Source organism: Tympanuchus pallidicinctus, unplaced genomic scaffold (genome assembly GCF_026119805.1).
Source record: "Tympanuchus pallidicinctus isolate F22 unplaced genomic scaffold, pur_lepc_1.0 scaffold3, whole genome shotgun sequence".
In the NCBI taxonomy this organism is placed as follows: domain Eukaryota; kingdom Metazoa; phylum Chordata; class Aves; order Galliformes; family Phasianidae; genus Tympanuchus; species Tympanuchus pallidicinctus.
This window is the reverse complement of record NW_026294747.1, coordinates 86230874-86253980: the sequence shown is the minus strand read 5'-3', so window position 1 is coordinate 86253980 and position 23107 is coordinate 86230874. Positions and strand designations below refer to the sequence as shown.

Sequence of the window (23107 nt, the reverse complement as noted above, 5' to 3'; positions counted from 1 at the left end):
ATTTCTTCTTTTCTGCTTAATAAATGTATTTGGTAGGATTAAAAGAGCTACTGGTATTCATTGATAAACACAAGGTTTATAAATAGTTAAGAGTGGAAAATAACCTCAGTATTTGTTCAAGAAATGTCTTAAGAAATTCTGCCTAGATCTAACTAAGAATGTATGACAACAGCTGGGAAGAAAGTTAAGAAGTAAATATAATGCTGTCACAGTACTATAATCACTTTTATCAATTTTATTTCCAAGGCAGAAACATGTTTAGAACAGCATAACTGAGAAATCATAGAGTAGAAATTTTCAAGAAAATAGGGACATGATTTTATTTTTAATGTAACAGATTTGTCCCTATGTTTGCAGAACAGATAGTCAGATTATGGGTATATATTTTTTAATCTGCTCATTAGGAAGAGCAGTTCAACTGTTTCAAGCACTGAATGCTCTAGAAATAAAAAACAGTGATGGAGAACATGCTAATTTGGGACCCTATTGTATTTAAAGGCATTAAAAAAAAACTACTAAGCCCTAAGATATTATGCAGTAATTATTATTTTAAATAGAAATGCAAAGACAAATTGTAACCTCTTCTGAAATGGACCAAGATTTGATGTTTTCTTCTAGTAGAAAACTGAATCCTTAGCGCTATTTCTAGTGGCTTTCTTGAACAGAAGATAACATCTGGACTTTACTTGTCTGGAATATTAGGAGAAGAAATGCCAGATGAAAGAGAACAGAAGTTCTAGGCATGTAGCCAATTCTGTACTATAGTCAAAGCTTTCGTAGCAAGCTCAAAGATTGGTGTGCCTCCAAGATATTTTTATACACAGACACTCTTGGATAATTAGGAGAAATTAGTTGAAGGAATGAAGATAGGCTGCATTAAACTCTGTATGAGCATTCTCTTTCAGAACAGTGGCCTTGGATTACTTTAGCCAACCTTTCTATGAAATAAAGAGCAGCACAAGAGTTGCATGATGGAGTTCTGTAAACGCCTTCAGTCGATTCTTTTTAACTTCTACAATAATCTTTTTGCAGATGGATTCAAACTGTTACTCAGTGATGGTCTATGTCAGGATCACAATAAGTCTAGGTGAAGTGATCAGGGTTCATGCTTTAAAAGGCAACTGAGCACCTCAAAACTGAAGATTTGAACCTGAAGCTGAGATTTTCAACCTGATGTGGTTGAAGTTTTGACAGTGTAGTAGGTCTTCTCCAGTCTGTGCAAAAATATATAAACAAACAAAGCCCAAACCACCCATAATTAGTAAGTGGTTAAGAATGTATTGCTTCTTGGGTCTTCAATGCCCTTTAATAAACTGAAAAATACAATATTCAAAACACATCTTAAGTCATTTCCTGACACGACAGGCTACTACTGTTTCCTCTCCCAGGATACTGTAACTCAGAGACACTCGTGTCTCTGAACAATCACTTGCTTCTAATATTTGCAAGTGTTAGTCTCTAGAAGTCAACCCACAGTGCTCAGTTAATTCCCTTTTGAAACAGTTATGATAATCACTCTTTCAGCAAGTGTCAAAATGATATATATTTCTTCTTTCAAGGAAAAATTTTTGTTTTTTACTATCTAATCTCCTTCAGTTCTTTTCCAAGTGAACAGAAGTTGTTTTTTCAATACTTATGATGATTTCAGTTATACTAAACCATCATTTTTAACTAAAACAAGGAGAAAAGAAAAAAGAGTTCAAATAGAATGCTTATAACCATGTTAGTCTTTTTGGTTCTTTAAGAATACACTACAACAAACTAAAAAAGCTGGAATCCTACCTGTTTATTTTCTTCATTTCCTTTCCCTGATTTGCCGTTTTTAGCTGACCTAAGGTTAAAACAGTTCAAACATCAAGGCTTTATGATTTCATTTCTTAAAGGCAGATACAGAAATAAAGTATGATGTCAGATAGATAAACAGGAAATGTCTTGAAATTAAAATGAAAGGGATTGGATTAGTTCTAGTTTTATGAACATCTTTAACCACTTTTTAAGGGAATTTAAAATCTGTTGAGCAGGTTCTACTCTGAAAATTTGTACAATTAGAAAAGAAATTCTGAAATCAGTCTCATCTCCAGCAAGAAACATTCTCAAGGCATCAAATAGTATAACCACTTATTAATTACATACATAAAGACTTATTAATAACTTAATATCTTTGTTCCAAAAAAACTTAAATTTTAAGTTTAGGAGGACACATTTCAATTATTATTATTTTTTAAAAATTGATGGAGAATGTAATTTGAAAAATTAATAGAAAAGAGGGCAAAGATTTTAGATAAACTGACATTATTCATGTTTGTAAAAGCTTCTCAATCTTATTTCCTGAAGTTCTACTCTCGTTATAGACTATATAATGTTTTTCAAATATATAACCAATGCATTTGCATAGGAAAAGGCTGAGTGAATGTTCAGCAGCCCAGACCTGGACACCTGGTGGGATGTGTCTTTTCACCACAATTGTTCTTCAGGTGTGAGAATAATGGGAACATTTACAAATCCTGCATCATTTTATTGAATAGATATTGTCACCAAGCACTGTGCTTCAGCTTCTTTAAGAGATGATTACTCCTTTTTCAGTTTGTTGTAATTAAGAGAAGATCCTTTATATTTCTTGGCTGATGTAGCAGTAATAGCCAGAGGAGTTCCATGTCCATTGTTTCTCCTGTCCTGAAGTGTAAATAGGTGCTTAAGGAAGAACTGAGTGTGGCTGTGGCCCAATCATCCCGCTCCAGCATTGCTTGGCAAAGCTGAGGTCATTACCTACAGATGGGATATAGGTAGTTGGCAGAGGTGGGAGAGCTGAAAGGCAGAACCGTGCACTGATTCTCAGTGTAATGATAGACTGCCTCACTCCATGGGCAAAATATCAGTGAGAAGACCACAGCCAAGCCTACAGAAACCAGGAAAAGAAACTGAACTTAACTGAGTCTTTATTTGGTATCTGTATTCCTACTTCTCTCTTTTCTGTTCTGTTGTTGTTGTCAGTGTATTCTTAAGATTACATTATTTTTATATTAATGCATTTTCTTTACTGTGAACTTCCATCCATTATATTTTATTCTGTAGATGCGGAACAACTCATTTTGTTGAAAAACTCAGCTGTTACAGGTGTACAAAATAGTTCATGTAATTAATTCAAAATAGATAGTAGTTTCCTATTGGTGCAGTCATAGCCATTGAAAGTACATGATAGAGTCCCTTGGAAATGGGAAAGAGTCATTTGAAACTCCTTTCCTGAAATCCTTTACTGCCTTTCTTGATCGCAGAATCGTAGAATGTCTTGAGTTGGAAGGGACCTTAAAGATAATCTGTTTCTAATTTCTCTGTATTTAATATCTTATAAAGTCAGATATAGAGATATTTCAGCAGCTTACATGCTTTTTTTTTTTTTTTTTTTTTTTCCACCTTTTATTGTACAATGATAAAACAGCTTTGTTTCCTAATTATCACACTTCTACAAATTCTGCTTATTGGTGTCCTTTCATATGTATGTATTTATTTATGAAAATATTGTTGGTTATATTCAAAGGTACTGTGCTAATTCTAACATGAAATCAATTTTCCATATATCTTAAGTATAAAGAGAGAAAGAGTAAAAGAAAAGGATGAGCACGAGAGTGAACATTCTGTTTCTGTATTTATGTTGGTACGAACTGTTCCAAAAACATCCAGATTTTTATTTCTTTCCTCAAGAGAAATAAGAAGTTTTACAGAAGACAATATCCAACAGCTCACTACCTTGTTATTTCAATTCAGCTTAAGTAATGGAGGCATGATCATTCCACTTCCGGACAGAACAGTCTTTGAAGAAAGTGGAAGGATGACTTGTACAAATAATGGAAATTTTGGTTCAGTGGCTTTGCATTGCAAGGTGAAGAAGGTGCAAATATCTTTAAGGTAGTAGTTGTCTTAAGAATGAGTAGGTGTATTCAGTGGGTACATTCCTAATACTTTTGGAGTTAAAAGCAGCTTATAAACAAAACCGTATTTAAGTTGAAGTATATATTTTTAATGTTAACAATTTTTTTTTTTTTTTTAAAAAAGGGTATTATAAACAATTATCTATTTGCTTCTTTTCTGTGTGATGGTCTTTTAGGATGGTATTTTTTTTCATGACACTGCTCAAATTCAGGAACTTGTCTCCTCAATTTTATACTTCTATAAAAATTTATTAATCCCAGCAGTCTTTGGTTGTATCTACTTAAAACTACTGTTAGAGTTAGAAGTTAGTTAGGTTAGTCATCAACAGACCAAGAGATCAGAGTAGCTGTATAGCTCTGCATTACATTTTGGAAGAATTTGTAGCTGAATTCATTGTTATAACATATGTCTTGTATTACTGGACTGGGTGTAGAGATGTATTGCTGAGTATTTCTGACGTTACCTAATTTTGTTCCATTTACTTTTTTTCATTTACATTTCTGTACTCCAAAAAATAAGTCAAACTATTTTTTGCTAAGTTACACTGTTATTTTTATGACTTATTATCTCGTACAGCAATGAAATGCATATGAGTAAGTTCTAAACAGTCTGCATTTCAGAAGGAAAATATTTTCTTTGGAGCAGATGTTTAAAACATTGCACGAAAATGTTCCTTCTTTCTACAGTGTAAATAAAAGATTTACAAACAAGCCATTTCTTTGAAATGGCTATGACCACCAGTACTATTTCTATGCAACACAGGAAAATAAAATTGCCTTTTATTTAAAATAAGTAATGAGTGTTCAGAGGAGATTTATTCCATCAAATTAAGTGTTCTGTTGCAGTCTTAAAATAGCTCCAGTGTTTATTAGCTTGTTTATGCAAAATCATGAATAATTGCTTATCCCATCACTCTTCCTACTATGTTTTTGATATTTATTCAATAGTGGCTATTTTTTATTTGATAAGTGTGTGAAAAACTACTAAAATATTAGACCCTGTCAGTAATGCTTAGAATATTTCAATAAAGTAAAATCTGTGAAGTAATCCTTCCCAACAGTTAATACTAGTTACATGTCATATTATTCTGAAGTAATTATAATTCATCTCTGCTGTGAATATTAGCGGTGTATGAGTTGTGATCCATTAAAACAACTCCTTTTCCACATAAAGAAATAGTATTTAATTAACTGAAAAATGAGCCTTCATTTTTTGAGAAACAAAAATCAGCATTTTTGAGAAACAAAAAATATGCGACCCAGCATAACTGCAATAACAAAATTTAAATGGAAATTCAAACTGTGAATTACAAAGCTCAAACATTACTATTTGGAAGTGGGTTGGCAAGGCTTGGAATATGGAGGCAACAAAGAAGAGAAAGAATAAATATTGTCATTATTTACCTTAGTTCCGTTGCACTTGTTCGCTTCAGTATTAGCTGGGCATTCTCTCTCTCTCTCTCTCTCTCTCTCTCTCTCACATGCACGTTGTATTAGTAAGCTTTTTCAGTCCTGAAAAAATACTTGTAAGGACATTTAAACATCAGAAACATCTCTCTTTTATAAATTAAAATGCGTATTTTGTCTCGTAGTTACAACTCAGTGATAAGATTTGGACTCCACCTTTCCTTTTAGATGTTCCAATCAGTCTAAATGAGATTCTTCAGACACTGAATGTTAACAAACTTGAAATGTGAAGGAAAATAACTTTTCTGTCTATCAGTACTACACTACCAAATGTTATGTTTCCATTGTTTTATTATAGATCAGCAGATAGCAGCTTGCATAGAGGCTCGAGCTTACCCTGGAGTACCTGAAGGTAATTTTTATTATTATTATTGGGGGTTTTTTTAATCTTCTTTTATTAGTGTCTTCTCAAAAATACCAGAAAGACTGCTAAAAACAATTTTAAAAAACAAAAGAGGAATTTCCTGCCTGAACTATATATGGGTCAGTGTAGATAGGCATTAATTGTAAGTTAACAGTCCTAGTCCTTAGCCATCTGGGGCCTGATCCAGAGCCCACTGACGTCAATGGGAACCTTTCCACTGCCTCCATTTTGGCTCTAGTCCTAAATTTCTGTGGCAAAATATGATGCTGTGAACTAAGCTGTCACAAAAAAATGTACTGCAACTCTTCAAATCTCAAAATAGCAGAGAGTATAGAAAGAAACAATGTAAGAATTGAATTGCTGTTGTTTCAAGATGCTCAAACAGAAATATTAGTACTGCTTTTACATCCAAATTAGTGATTTTTCTCTACAGAAAAGTTAACTTATCTCAAGCACTTAAGTTTTGCACAGGGAGAACAGATTCATTTTAAAGCCATGCTGTGATGGTACTTCTTAAGCAATTCTAACAAGATGAAGATAGTTTCAATGAAATAAAAGTGAAATAATGCTTATGTTTTTCAGTGGTAAGCTTAGTACAAGGGTTAAAGCCAAATACTTCTCTTTTCAGTTGTCATAGAGTCACTTATAAAAAAAATAAAGTACATATTTTCCCTAGCAGTTTCTGAGTAAAATGATGCAAGTAGTCATAAAATTTAAGGATAGCATGGATTATTTGGAACTTAACTTTATGAATACTATAGAATTTTATGTAGTATTCCTCCTTATTTTCTTTTTCCTCTGAAATTCTTAATGACTCATCTGAATCTGTGCTTGAAGTAACCGAGTGCAGCACGATTAGGCTGATACATGCAATCTAATCTGTCTTTCTGACTGCATAAAGAAACATTAACTAACAAGGCTTGTTCCACATTAAAAAAAAAAAAAAGAAGAAGAAGAAGAAAAGAAGAAAGAAAGAATGAAAGAGAGGCAAAATGAAAAAAAGAAAAAACACAAACACCTGGATTGTCAGGTTTCTGTACAGTTTTGTGAAAGTGACATAAAAATCGTATTATCTAAGTAATTATTGATTATTTTTTTCAAGTGAGGACAGTGCAAAGGCACAACACTGCACATTACAACCTGATGTAGTTATATCTGTGTGAATCTTGTGTTATGAGGAACAAAATGAAACACTTTAAATTTCATCAAATCTCATTATCCTCCATTTATCCTACATAAATTCCATATAAAAATCAGTAATAGAAAATGAGGAGACATAGTAACACAGTACCTCTTCCTAATGAATGATGTTTCCATATACTGCCTGTAAATAATCCTTTTTTTTTTTTTTCTTCCTTTTTTTCCTAATTTTATTCACTTTCAGGGTGATGGTTGGTTGCTTTTTGGTTTGGTTGTTCTTTTTGCAAGATTTCATTCACCAGCTGTGCAAGCTACATACAGCAGTGCTGCTGCTAAGATAACACCTCAGCAAGCACTTTTTTTCCTTTCACATCTTAGCCTGCCTGGCCCATTTTATACTAGAAATAGCTCAGATGGAACTGTTGAGCATGACCAATTAATCTCCAGCTCAGACCTTTCTCAGAAGTGCAAACTCTTCTTATTGAGAGCTTTCCTGAAATTCCTGAAAGTTCTGAAAGTGGGTAAGAACTATGGACACTGTCTGAGTGAGAGAGTCAGTGCATAGAATGGAAAAGAAATAAAATATCTAGATTAAATATATAGAAAGATAAAAATGCTTCCATCAAATACCAAAAAATTGAAGCTTGTATTTATGGTTGCTAATAGCAGCAATATAAATATAGGTTTTCAGGTCACAAGCAAGGACTTCAGCTTCTGTGACTTCAGAAGAGATCTACAGGCGCCCGTTTTCAGAAATAATATCTCCCAGTGATTGTTTTCACTGTGGCTCTAAGAAATATGCAGGGCCAAGTAGCAATTTTTATTTTTATTTTTAATATGCAACACAGAGAAGTAATCACAGTTTACAGAGGGAGCATTTCATAGAAACGAAAGGGTTGATTTTTGTTATTTCTTTGTCTTTTTTTAGTGGTTGCTCTACATTACCACAAAAACATAGACTATAAAGATTCCCTTTTCCCTGGCAGAAGCTAAATTCAACCTCATAACAAGTTCACTGTCTCTAACCCAACAGCCAGTGTTTGTTTTATCATGATGTATATGAATATATACAAGATTATGGTTATATCCTAAAATAGAGTTACAAGTAAGCCTACAGCTTTTATTTTGAAAAGTAAATGTGAATAATTCCCAAAAGAATTATAGCAAGCATAGATTCTGTAGATGTCAGATAATAGTCTACAACTCTCTAAGTAATTAAATATGTTGATCTACAACTTTTAAACTAAAGTATGCAACACTGAAAATGCAGTATATTGACATGAATTCCAAGGACTCTAACTGAAACTACAGGAAAATCACAACTGATTGAGGGCTTTTTGTTTTCAAGCTAGCTAGTAGCGTATGAAATCAAACTTGATTGCTCGGCTTGATGTTCCACTTGTTTTTAATCTGTCAGTGAACAGCTGTATACGTGCAAAATATTTTGGTGAAAGTACTTCAGTGATTTATTCAACGTTACAAAATATAAAACTAAAAAGATATACTAAAAACAATTGATTTTATGAGATTACTTCTGATTTTAAAATCACTCTGTTTTTTGAAGAAATGATATTGAATACGTCAGAGTTTTTTCAATTCCTGAAGAGATGAATGTAATGTTTTTCTCTGTTTTGTTGTTTTTACGGACTCAATTCGTAAACAGTAGTATTAGTCTTTGCAGGTCATTCTTGATGAATAAGATTGGCAGACCCTTAATCATCTTCTTCCTAGTATTACTTGGTATGAACTGACGTGATAGGAGTCAACTATGTTCTTTTTATACTGGGAGGTTCCCAATTGTCAGCTTTGCTATTATTTAGTTGCAGAATAATAGTCTGTCCAAATATTGGAGTCAATGTACTACAGAGTGGCTTTTCCATTTGCATTCAAAACAAGTAATCTACATCAGGTATGACAGCAGTTCAGATATGTGAGTGGAATATAATGAGGATATGTTGAGTATTCCACAAGTATTTTCTCTAGCTACACATTTTGAACAAACGTCGTCCACCTCCTTTTATTAAAAACACATTATCAAGGCCTTGTTTCAGAGTTGAGTTACTGGTCAATTTTTGAAATGACTGTATTTTCAGTAAACTGTTTCTATCTAATTGAAAATGGTTAGGAAAGCTTGAGTTTGTCAAAAGCAAAGAAATTACAGCCTACAAACATTTTCTTCTCAGGTTGCCTTGTGTTGATGAAATTTGACATTCATCAGGAAACAAGCTCAATGTGAACTGAAGATAACTGGGTAGATTTTTAAAAGATTTTTAAGAGACAGCATGAGAAGAAATCAAAAGCACAAACAAATAAAGTCGATTGAGATATATGTAGAACAAGGGGAAATGGTTTTATGTTGAGGGAGGGAAGATTTAGGTTAGCTGTCAGGGGGAAATTCTTTACTCAGAGTGTGGTGAGGTACTGGAACAGGCTGCCCAGAGAGGTTGTGGATGCCCCGTCCTTGGAGGTGTTCAAGGCCAGGTTGGATGGGGCCCTTGGCAGCCTGGTTTAGCATTAAACGTGGAGGTTGGTGGCCCTGCATGTGGCAGGGAGGTTGGAGAGTCACGATCCTTGAAATCCCTTACAACCCTGGCCATTCTGTGATTCTGTGAGATTTTATGAACAGAAGATAAACCAAAAATAAATTATATGGAAAAAATAAAATGTTTCACTTATAAATTTAAATGTTATTAGATAAATCATAATAGAAGAAAAAGCTTCAGTATATCTTGAATCATTCAGTTCTCTGAAGTGTGTGAAGCGATGAAACGTGGTAACATATGAACCTTGTTTCTCTGCAGCTTTGTGTTTCAGGCACTCATTTGTTATTGTCCATGGTGCTTTTCTATAATTTCTGAATATATTATAAAATGTGAGCTCTATAACTGCTAGCTAGAAACAGTCACTCACATTTCTATTAATATATTATGACATTGATCTTCAAATACATAATTTACTCTTGTCACAATATGTCATTCCCTTACTTTTAATTCTTTTCATGACAAGCATACTTTTAGACACGGCATGAATCTATACATTCAAAACACTGACTCTTTACAGAAATGTCTTCAGTATTATACAAGGCAATATTTTCAATGTGAGATCTTTTATGTGGAAGAGTAAATGTGTGATTCTGATGTTTAAAAAATGTAGTACATCACTCCTAACCAAGACTCAGGTGCATTTGAAGTAGAATGCAAAAACGGGAAACATCCGATTTAAGTAAATTATGGACGAAAATTAGAATTCCACCATGGAAAGCAATTAAAAAAGAAAATCTCGAGCTGACAATAGAATAGGGTAAGACAACAGAAGTATAATAGAAAATGAAAAAGGAAGCCACCTTCTCTTTATTTTTTTATTATTATTATTATTATTATTATTATTTTATTTTTTTTTCTGTAGCACTAATCGCATTCTCTCTTCATGTGGATTACCTGCTGACACTGATTCTCACCACTATTTTTTTTACCAGATATTTCTGTCCATTTTGTTTTCCTACTTTTCTCTACTGGCTATTTTACTCAGACAGTTCTTCATTAGGATTTCTTTCCATGTGGAAGCATGGAAAAAGTATACTTACATAATCTTTAACTAAGTTTGGAGTATTATTTGCACACTCTAGACATCATTCTCACATTAATGAAGCAGGCACAAATTAAATCCAGTATTCAAAAAGTCTCAGGGTGAAATAGGTGTATATATATATATATTTTTAGGTGGTAAGTACTTTTGTGCTCTTGTCAATGCTTTCTTCCTTGCTGCCAGGATGACTACTCAAGCAGTTTTCATTTGAGTGACTGAATTCCTTCAAGCACTGTAAAAAAGAGACTGAAATCTTACTCCTGATGAACATTCCCAGTCAGATAATGAGACTTCATTATAAGCCTGTACTGATTTATCCAGCCTACAAACAAGTTTGCTTGTATATATGACCATAAGGGATTAGTCATGTATACAGTTTTGCTATAAAAAATCTCTTATAACTTGACTCTGAATTAGATGACCTTTAATTGTCTTCCAAAGATTTATCATATGGATTTGCTGGCTCACAATTTTACACCTTTTGTGATCCTCACTGTTTCACTGCTTCACTGAGCACTCAAAAAAACAAACAAACAAACAAAAAAAACTTTGTTTTTAATACAAGCCTAATTTCAAGGTTTTTGTCATATGGATGCCAATCTTACTGGCATTATGTTTGCTTTTAGTTTTGTAGGAGTAAGCAGTTCAGAATCTGAAACATTTAGAGGCTTAAGGTTAGCTAGATGACAAATTTGTAAGTTCTACTTTTCCTTTGAAACAACTCAATTTTTATTAGATTTCATGAAACATTTGGAGCAATTTATGTCCTACATAACACAGCTGGATAGTACTTATAAAATCAGAAGATAAATGGAACTGGTTATAAATATTGCAAGTTACATTCTGACTTAAAATAAATCTCTCTAATAATTCAGTTATTAAAATCTGGTAACCTTTCAAATGTCTACAGAGACTCTTAAAACAGTAGGCACTTTGAAAGCATTAGGGTGTTTAAAAATTTCTTTTTGTCTTTCCTCACTGTATACCAGGTTTCCAGTAATCTGTGAAAATCAACCCAATCGTGACTTCAAAGCTCTTTGGAAATGACATCGTATATTATTGATTTGAATAGTTATAAAAAGCAAGGAATGTTGATATTTTGTGTCTTGTGAGATTAGAATAGTTCAGAATTTGTGAATGCTTAATGCTATATCGGACTATACTGCTCTGAATGCTATGTAATTCTGACATGAATCAAACAGTGAAGTGTAGCATTAATAAAACTGTGGTATTGTATTTTCCATTATATATTGCTGTCTCAGAGCTTCTAATTACAGAAACTGTATAAAGGCTCTGATTTTGTTTTTGTTTTTCCTCTATTTAATCTTTTAAACCTCTTTGTGTGGAAGAAGAAAAAAAAAATCTGCTAAATAACTTGAGAGTCCCTAGGTATTTTTTAAAAGGCTAGGAAGGTCAGTTGGAAAGTTCTGAGTAACTGCAGTTTCCTAAGTATCAGTACCAAAAGTCTGAAAGCACATAAAGAAAGCTGTTTGCTAAGCATTTTATGCTTGTGTGAGACATTCATACGACAGACTTATCTGACATGTTTGGCATCAAGAGTGGAGGTGTGAAGGAGGTATCACATTTGGAGTGACCTAATTAATAATGTTGAATAAATTCTTATTTTTGTGTTACCAATTTCTTCTCAAAGACAAGAAACTTACTGTAACTCAGCAAAGTAGCAATATTATTAAGGTCTGACATTTCCTTTTCTATAGACATTTTTTTGATTCAGTGGAAATAAGGCTTTTACTAATCAGTAGGCAACCCACACAGAGGTCATCTATAATTCTATTTAAAAACTTCTGTCAGAGGAGGGAAAAAGTGCATCACTATATGGTGGTGTTTATGACGGTGAGAAGAATGGGGTAAGGGTGGCAAGCAGAACTGTACAGAACAGGCGCAGTGAAAAAAAAGACAACAATTATTCAGCCTGCACTGAAGGTAATGAAATATTGCATTCCAGTCATAATTGAGCAAAGTTAATAAAATTTTGTTTTCAGTGTGAATTGATCCTTGCTTAAAATCAGAGGATCAGATGAATTTTCTTATCCTCCAGATAAGAAGTTGCAAAAGAATTGCTAGATAGTTTAATATAGAATGCCTCTGATTAGAGGAAGAACGATCCATGTCCTTTATGTTTTACTGAAATATTTCTGTTGGTTTTAGTATTTCTTGGAAGTAAAGAGAGTATTTGATACGTTTATGTTCAAAGTGACGTTATAATAGCTCATCTGAATTCTAGGGAGATGTGTGCTAACCATTGATTTCACTCACAGTATTCATAGTACAGGTCCGTATGCCTATGTTTGACAAGAAAAATGTCTTCCTACTTAACAATAAGACAAAATATAATACTTTTGATATTTTGCTGTGTGTTTTTTGACCTCTAAAAATCATGCAGTCTGTTTTCTAGATGAGCAGATGTCCTGTACAAGTAGAACGAAACAAACAAGACAAATATATTTTGTTCAACTTAATCTATGTTTCTGTTGTAGAGCTTAAATTGTTTCATACCCAGAGCCAGAGGTGTTATTAAGATTTCCTATATCTTCCCTCTACTACACTACATAAAATGTATTCAATCTTCAGTTTCTAGAAAAACAAAGTTTTGCAAATATGTTAAAAAAAAAAAATAATAATAAAAAAAATGGACATCCAAACACGGATAAAGACATTTAAATCAAGAGTTAATTTTGTATCTCCTACTTATAATGTAAAATTGTGGGAGGAGTAGAAAATGACTTATGAAATAATAATATCTCAATTTTAAAGTTTTATTTTTAGACAATTTCTTGTTCCTTGGTTAGGAAGGATGTCTCTTACAGTGTTGGCAAAATAAAGATGCTTCTTTAGCAAAACAGAATAGTAGCAAAGCTTTAAACACTGTATCTGCTTGACCTCTCTACTGTGAAAGGGCTTAGAAGATGGCTAATTTCCAAGAGACCTTTAAGCAAAGCATAGATGAGTAAGAACCTGAGCAATGAACTACTCTTGTATTGCAAAATTTTATTTCAGGTTTGTCGTTGTTACAGTAGGAGAGAGAAAAGGGCTGTTATGCAGAAGTTTCATGTAAACTCACTGCAGTGTTTCATTCATAGTAAACTTTACCATACATGGGTAAATGATCAGCCTAATTACATCTCTTATATCTACTGTAGGAGTCTCATTATTTCCTTCTGTTCCACCATCTGTCTCTGCCCATCTGTTTTCTCTTATGGTTGGCCTGTAAGTTCTTTGGGGTAGAATTTGTTTTTAATTTCTTTTTATGGCATCTAATTAAGGGGATTCTGGTTTGAAACTAGGAATTGTAAGCAAAGTAATAGAAAATATCTCATAATAGAGCTTGCATATGTAAGAAACTGTGTTAACTATGAGTTATAAGCACTTGAATACCACAAGACTTCACATTTCATGAAAGTGTAAGGCATTCTCTTAAACCATAATATTTGATATCTGGCTAACTTGTGCGTCAATTCCTTTTATTTTTCCTCATGTCAGAAGTGCACAGGTCAATGCATTTGATCTGCAAGTCTTTTCTGAACTTTCTTATATGCAGCATGCTAGTCAGAATGTGTTTCCAATTGGTTGTCAGTGAATTACAATCCCTTTATTTTTTTATTTATTTTTTTTCTTGATGCAGATGTAGGTATTCTATTCGCTGTCTTTGGATTTCAGCTTGAGTCTCTCTCATTTTGGGATTATTCACTGCCCTGAAAAATTTTAAAACCATCCAAGCAGCACTCTCACGTCCGTCAAAATAATCTCATTTAAAGAAATGATGATGTGGAATTCCTAGAGCAGTGAAACTGTTCTGAACAAAATACGTGTACAATAAATATATGAAAATTGATAAAAAATATTGATTTACAACTTTGTTGATGATAGAGGTCAAGGATGTGTTTAACATATGTATTAATATTTCATAAAATCAAATTATTGCTGTAGCATATGTTAACTGGGTATTTAGGGTATAAATATGCACTCTGATAGCTCCTTTCTTGTTCACTGTTGTGGACGTGTGCTTGCACAAAGTCAAACATTGGTCTAGGAGACATACAAAATTGTTCTTAGTGGATTTGATTCCTCTGTGACACCTATCTCTTTGTATGTTTCCTAGTTTTTAAGCCCAATAGCAGCGCCCTTAACTTGTCCAGCTGAAATATCCCTTTGGATGAGTTTAATGCATTTTCTCTGGGATTTCCTTAATCTTAAATGGACCACAGGAAAAGTTTAAGGCTAGGATTCATAATGGAAGTAAGAACTACTGAAGTTTTGAGAGTATGGCAGTCATGAGTTGTAAGTATCTTCAAAGTCTGATGAATTGATAACCAGGCTGTTAGATAGGAAACAAGAAAATTTAGTCTGTGGCAAATTTTGGTTATGTATTACTAAAAGATGTGTAAACAAAGTCAAATCATCAGTTGCTTCAGGCTGGGTATAGCTGTAGAAATGCTTAAGGCAGCTTCCTCAGTAAATGAAGAGTCAAAACAGCAGTCCATGGAGTGACACGTGAATATCAAAGAAAATCTTCAAGACACAGCCATCAGCGGATAAAGAGATGTGCACTATTTTGGGGAGGATAGGAAAAGGGTGATTCTTCTACATCTCCTGGAACATGGACAAGCCATTAACTCTGACTCCTACGCTGCAGTGCTGACTAAATTGAAGGCTTGAACTTCCAGAATCAGGCGGAGAAGAGGACAACGTTTTTTTTGCAACATGATAACACCAGGACCTGGTAAGTTTTAAGAATATGAAGCACATTGCCAATCTTGCCTGGACTGTCCTATTACACCCACTTCATAGTCTAGATTTGGTGCCATCTGACTTCTATATGATCAGGTTGATGAGAGATAAACTGCATGGGCAACATTTTCCTGGCACTGAGATCATCATAGCAGCTGTGAAACAGTGGGTCATCTCCAGTGGTACAGATTTTTACAAGCACAGCATGCAGGCTCTTGTTTTTTGATGGCAAAAATGAATAGTTAATGGTGGTGCTTGGAGAATTTGCTCTATCAAATAGTGTTATTGTGCTCTTCATAGTTATAGTTTCCATGGAAATAGATAAGTGGCATTAATTTTGAAGTAACCGACATATATTACGTGTCTCAGGCCTTACTGTCTAGTGCTGTTGACATTTAGCAATTATTAATGGTAACCTTCTCATTGCAATAATCTTGCAATTATTGCTATAATTTTGTCAGTTATGTAAAAATTTTTATTATTTCTGTAACACAATAATTTTTACATAAGCTTTTGCACTTGATGAAATATACTGAAATATGTCTTGTCATGTCTCTGGGAAATTCTGATGTATATTTCTAAATGTACAAACTGGAGGTAGTCCTGCATAAACATAGGATGGACCTTGTCTCCACAGTGGAGTTACTTCCTTTCACAATGCACATTGGAGTACTGATCCCCTGATATTGCAGTGTATCTTCCTACTCTATTTTCCTGCACAACCTGGCTTTCCTTCCATTGGAAACCATTATACACCTGGTGGCTGTTCACACTCAGCTTTTCTTCAATAAGCAGTTAAAATGAGTGAATAATTCAGACAGAAGGGTTTCAGCTCAGATGGATTTCTTGGCACTTTATATACAGAACTTGAGCTACCTTTCTCTCATTTGCCTTAGAAAACTTTGAGAGACTTGGGTTTTACAAAAATAATATCACTAACGAAGAAACTTTCCTAACCAGCCATTGTTTTAACCAGGAAACATAACACCCGAGCAATCCTGAGAAAAGATGGTTGTAATTGCTGAAGAAGATTGAAAAGAAAAATCTTGCTAGTCTCCTTTAAGATTTCAATAAAAATTTGATTAGAACATGAATAAAAATATGTAGTATAATGATAATAAAAGTTTGGGCCACATAAGTGGATTATAGCCAGTAACCAGTTTAGTATTCATCTGAAAGATAAAGAAACCTAAGGATACAGCAAAAAGCCCCATGCAGAGCTGACACCTTGTACTGAAGACAGCTCTATTAGTAGTGGAAAACTTACAGTTCACTATGTAAGTCTTTTGTCACTGCTGAATATATTATTTAATAGTGAAGACAAAGATACATAATAGTCTGAGGTATTCCCTTTTATTCTCATACAGTTTGATGTGGGTGTTTAGAATGCATATGGGAGCTTATATCCTTTTCTAAGACTTTTGTATTTTCATAAGCATGTAAGAATCAGTTTTTAGTCTCACAAAGAGTTCATCCGTGAAAAAGAAACAGTTAAGTAGTATTTACATTCACTGTGGTGAAATTTTAAATCATTTTGATGAAATGTTATCACTTTTTTTTATTATTCTGAACAGCAGTTAAGAGCAAATGAAAAATCATATTTGATACTGCGAGATTTGGAAAGTTGTATATTACATCCTTATCCATTGGACTGTTTCTTTAAGAAAAAATAGTTGGATAGAAATAACCTGGTTAAAGAAAAGCTTAATGATGCCCTTCTGTGCCTTTGGTATCAGCTGCTGTTAGAGGGGGGGGGGTTCTGGATCCAGCTGAGGAATATCATGAAGAGGAGGTTCCTGTGGAGAAGGGAATAAACTTAAAGGAAGAGGGAGGAATGCTTACTGGATGTCTGATTTGGATTTTGATCTTTGGTTCAGGGAAGGTGAACTACGTGGACTGGTGCTGTTCATTTCCAAAACATAAGCAAATTCAAGAATTTTTGTCAGTTGAGGAATAATAGAGTGTTATTTCTGGTAGAAATATTAAGCCCAGTGTATCAGCTATGGTTTGGGGAGCTTTGTGGCTAACGTGGGTATTGGCATTTCCAGATTTCTTGGACCTGATTGTGTCTTTTATCTGATTATGGAGTTGCTGTGACCATCTTGTACTTTTGGATGTGATCATCAGCTGCAGATGTGAAGGTGTATGACTTATCTTCTAGAAACATCATGTACTGTTCTTACAGTTTACTGAGGTCTTCTTCTAAATCAGAGATTTTTGAGTCAAATCTAGTAGTAATTTAAAAAATGCTGTATCAATTTTGATCTCAATTTTTAATTTTATTTATTTTAGTTTTTCATTATACATGGCTGATTTTCTTTTTGTTTGTTTGTTTTTTGTTTTTTTGGAGGAGTGTAAAAAATGTTTTTAAAATATGATTTCTTTATTGCTTTGTCAGATTTCTTCACTGACTATGAGGGAGGAAACAGCTGTTTTTCAATTTTAACTGCTTGAGCAATGTTTTTGTATCTTGGCTTGTGCAGGAATAATTATGAAGTTAACATGAAATTGTGGAGGTACTGTTTTTTAAAGGATTCATATAATTTAATTACAACAGCTCCCTTACTATTTCCTTACTACTTTGAGAACTGCAAAGTAGCAAAATAAATTTGGGAGGCACGGTGAGAGTAAAGGATATCATAAATGTATTCCTAGATAAAGGAGATATGTCTAGGAGACATCAGGAAACCTGTTAAATAAATCTGATCTTGTTTGCCACTAAACTTAAACATTTTTTCTGGACATAAATATACCTTTTCATGTCAGAATTTACTGAGAGGGAAAAGGAGGCAATCAAAGATGGTGGTAAAAAGTGAAAGGAAAGAGAGGTCTGAATCTAGAATTGCAAAGATGACAAAACTAACTTGAGAACAAATGCAGGAGCGCAATCTGAATTCATTGCCTTTCATAGTTGCTGGTTGAGCTCAGTGCTAGAAGAACACAAAGCAACATGGAATTGGCACATTCTTTTCAGTGAAAAAGTGAGATAAATTTAACTGTTAGTGAGTAGGGTTGGAAGAAGTAAAGAGATGGGCATGTTTCACATTCTAGATGCCTTTAAAAGCAAAGCAGAAGGCATACTCTCAGTATCTATCAAGAGCATGCAATTCAGATGTATTTAAATATTAAACATTTTGTGTATATCATGCAATATCTGATAAAAAGTGCTTGCTGCAAAACGAGATTTTAGACTTGTTTCTTTTGTCAGCTGTTACTCTGATGGAACACTTGCTGATGATTCCTCTACCTATTTTCTAAACAAATTTCTAGGTTTGTTCTTTGGTTCATGTTTTAAACATGTCTATAGAAGGAAATTATAACCAATTTATCTGAAAATTTAGTTTATATCGATCTACAATGTTACACTACAAATCAATTAAATTATACTGTTGTATATTTGTATTGCTTCAATAAATACTTCACTTTGCAGTGTATCTTGGCCACTAATTAACTCATCTGCTGCTGATGTCACACATTAGTCTCAAAACAATGTATTATACAGCTGAAGTTTAACAATGCCGATGTTTATGAACCATAAGTACACAGTTTTAGGGTAACTTTTCTATAATGGATGAACATAATTCTCATTTTTATAGATTGAATTTATAGTTTTAAAGAAGAGATTAGGTAGATTGTTGAGATAAAAAATGACTGTAGAACTTGTGGATGGCTATTACTGTTGAAAAAGCATCCAGTCATTCAACACGCTTAACATCATGTAACTGCCAAAATCAAGCTTAAGAGCCTGTGATCTTGAGCCAGCTGCTAAAGGACTTGGACCTTTGAGACTGCAGTTAGAGATTCAGGAGCTCTTCAGAATGTGCTCAGTCGTTATCTCCAGTTACTTGAAAACTGTAAGATCTCTAACAAAGGAAATTGCACCAAAGCGTTTGCATTACCAAATCCCTCGAGAAAGGCAATGTTAAAGAGAAAGGAAGGCTGCAGTACGGCTTGACAGTGGCTCGGGAGAAGAGCTTCTAATAAATCTTTCTTTGCCTTTCCACTTTAAAAGTATTTTTGAAGTAATTATGTTCTGTTGGAACAGCAAAAAAAGCAGGCATATTCTGTGGAAATTGCTTACTGCTCTGTTCATACCTATCTTTCTTCTATATTTGGCATTGTCTTCTACTTTAGCCTTGCTGAATGTGCTAACTTCTCTCACTCTAAGCCTGCAAGCTCTGCCATAGAACAATTCCTCTGTAGTTGCCTGCTCCAAATTTAATTACTTGAATTATGCTCCCGGGGCCACAGCAGTTCAAGCCTGTTTGAAAGAAGTGCTGTAACCTTGACACAAAAAGTTTGGTTTTGTTTATTTTTTTCATAAAACATTTTGGAAAATTAAATTCAGTGTAGTTTATGTACAACTTCTGGAAGGGAAATTTAACTTTTTTTTAATCTTGATTCTTCTAGGAAATGTAGTACATATAACTGATTGGTCATTTATTGTGACCTTTCTCCTGTTAGGCAAGAACTGAGAACTGAGACTCAGTGAATAAAGGTCCCTGGGACAACTGAGAACCAACTTGACAGAGGGTCAAAATAAATCTTCCTGCAGGAGCATAGAGCTGTTCCAAGTAGCCTTCTATGGACATTGCCTTCATCCTATTTTTTGATAGGGCAGTTTCCACAGTTACCAGCTCTTCTGTTTGAGGTTTCTGTGCTGTCTCCTATCTGTATTACTGAACATAGCTCTTCCATTAGTTAAATGCTACAATCCCTGTCATGGAGAATATCACAAAGAATGAGAATTTGGCAAAGGTTTTATTTGAGCTATTATTATGTGTGGTTATTCTGTACAGAAGGTGCTTGTTTAGTGTGATGTCTTACCGTCTGGGGACTGTGAAATAAAATCAGTGTAAAAGTTTTGACCACTAGTAATGACTTCAGTTACATCAGAAGGCCTAGGCTGAATTAGTAAAATGTTGGTTGGTTGTTTTTGTGGGTTTTTTTTTTTTTTTTTTTTAAGGTCTCCAAGAAGCCAGAGTATACACACAGTCAGCCATGCATTGAGCACTCATCCTCAAGATTAGATTCTGTATTAAACATCATCTTTTTTCGTGATTACCTTAGCCCAGGAAATTGAAATTTGTGGTTTGCACAAAAGAAAGTATGCATGCTTTTATACTGTAGGAATTTCCAGGTAAGATTAAAATATAAAAAGCGGGAGGCTTTTTATGAGATAAGCATTCAAAATGTAGAAAGATGAATATAAGGCCCATATGTTTGATGGTGTATGTGTGGGACCTATAACAAAAAAATATCTGAAAGTTACTCTTATGTGTCATAAATGAAGTTTTCACATAAACAATATTTTTAAATGGGTATTTTTCATATTAAAAATGATTAAACTAGTGTTTTCAGCCTGTGGTTGCAAGGGCCCTATGGTGAGGAGAAGGAGGAGGGAAAGACTCTCACTCAAATTAAGACCTCATCTCTGTCACATTAGCTGTCAGCAGCTGAGTTTTCTCATGATACAAGGAAGTGTGTCCTTCTGTTGTTTTAAACTGGTACATATGTCTGCCTGCTTATTAGAAGGAATTTCATGCTGAGAATACATGGTGTGGATGCTCATAAAATTCACTGGCTTACTGGACAGGATAAAGGTGTTAACTTTAACCTACTGGAAGTATTGAATACTTTGCCACTAAAATCTTAAACAGCAGAGATAAGCTGTAATTCTAAGATGATAAATCTTCTGATTTCTATCATAAGCTCTTTCTATATTATGCTCTTTCTATATTATTCTACAGAATACTAATTTGGATATTTAAGTTCTAAATAGTGTGAATGTAAAATTAAGTTCTCAGAACCTGTAAAAAGCAAAGCTTTATGTGTAAAGGCCATTATTTTGTGCTGAACTGTCTCAAAGGAGAGTACAAAGCAAATCTGTTCCACTCTGTATATTACAAGAGAATTGATCATCTGCAGGTGACTGAAACTACACTTTGTCAGACCCTAGGTAAACTGTTTCTTTTGCCTGTAGTCTTGATTTAGTTTGTTGTGGAATTGTGCGCGTGATGTCTTTATTTTCTTCTATTATTGATATCTACTTTACCCTTTAGCTCTTCCAAAAAAAATGGCCAAAATATTAAAGGCATACAGACAAGAATTGATTATGAACTATAGGGCAAAGAATGCTTTTCCCACGCCCAAGAACTGTGGACTAAGAAATGGATAATTTATGCACCAAGTAACACTAACTGGTTTGTTGTTTTTTTTTTTTAATGCACAATTAGGTATGCTAATAATGTAAAAGAAAAGGCCATTTTTTTTGTGTGTGTGTATGTGATGAAGAAATATAGGTGATGTCTGAAAATATTAATCAAGCCTAAAAGTTAAGTTTTTTAGAAAGTGCCTGCTGCTTTTGTCACAAATTCTTGATATTAATGTTCCAGCAACTATGTTTGCAGACGTAGTACAATATCATACAACATAGCATAGTACAACTGGAGACACTTTACTTCAAATGTGTATTCCTTTGTTTGTGAAGCACCTCTGAGCATAGGTTCTAAAAATTCTGAAGTTCTGTAATTTTTTGGGTAAAGTAACATACCTGTCACAGAATTTCTAGCAAGTAATCTGTGCCACTTCCTAGCCCTCACTAAGATATACTTATTCTTTAAAGAGTAACTTTGTAAGCTATTTTGTTGTTTTCTCCTTGTGTAAGTAGTAATATATTCCTCCATGCCCGTATTCTGAGATAAACTGTTCATGTCAAAAAGTGGGATCAACCAGTAAGTTGAAATAAAGCAAATCTGACTTCCTCATCTTTGCTGCCAAAAATCTTTCACTGGAAAGATTAGTTTATTTTCTAAAGTTGTAGTTTTGCCACCTCCACCAACTTCTCTTTCCTAGCCCTTGCTCCTGGGATCTAGTAGCATTAATAATTGCTGAAGTGCTGAAACATTACACTTAAATGTCACTGATCTCAATTAAGAAAAAAATGTATTATGGTTCAAGCAATGTTTAAGTTGGTAGAAAATTATACAGAAAACTCTTTGGCCCTTTAAGTTACTGCTTTGATGTTAGCTTAATGTCTACTTTCTGGCAAGAATAATACAGAGATTTTTATGAACATTTGACTTTACTGTGATTGCTGCTAGGGACTGTCATTCTACAGAAGGTAAATTGTATGTGTGGCTACAGACTGATTAAATTACTTCCATTCATTAAATTACAAATCTCTCAGAATAAATAACACTAATATTTTCCAGCATCTACAATTTAAACTATGCTTAGTCTTTACTGGTCCAATTGAGAACTTTAGACTCTTAATTTCTTCTGGGAGTGATAGTCTTGTGTAACAGCATAACGTAGGAAAGGTAAGGCTGTGTAACCCTTTAATATACAACTGATCATTTTCCTGGAAGGAAACAAAGAGGTAAGGGAGTATTGTATTTGACAAAAAATACTGAAGCAAAAGAATAGGAAAAACAAATACTGTTTATGTTAAATTTGATTTAGTAAAGTACTTGGTGCACAGAACTATGCAAAACATTCAAAGCACATTAAGTCTGGAGAGTTCACAAAGATGAACCTTAAAATTCTGAATCAGTAGGCAAAGACAGCACCTGGCTTACCAATTTAAGGTAGAGAAACCGTGAATACTGTTAAATAAGACATGACTTCAGTTGGCACCTCAGGGTTCAAGAATTGCAATGGATGCTATTTTTGTATTCCAAAGATTTTAAAATGACCTCTCACTTATTTAAGTAATTTAATGTGTATTGAAACATTCAGAAGAGTCCACTAATGTGGTAAATACTACTTTTTTTTCTCCTGTTAAAGATGATTGTGAGTTGGCCCCAAACAACAAAATGATATATTTTTTTTATTATTATTATTATTTTTTTTTTGTCAGGGATATAAGGAGAAA

General features: G+C 33.8%; 1 long non-coding RNA gene across 1 annotated transcript; it reads left to right on the top strand.

Annotated features, from left to right (window-relative positions):
* Positions 1 to 11803: 11803 nt before the first annotated feature.
* Positions 11804 to 22881, top strand: LOC128086604 (uncharacterized). The gene is made up of 4 exons (XR_008209432.1): positions 11804 to 12426; positions 13501 to 15223; positions 17280 to 17401; positions 19696 to 22881. It is a non-coding gene; the product is annotated as an uncharacterized LOC128086604 (long non-coding RNA).
* Positions 22882 to 23107: the final 226 nt, after the last annotated feature.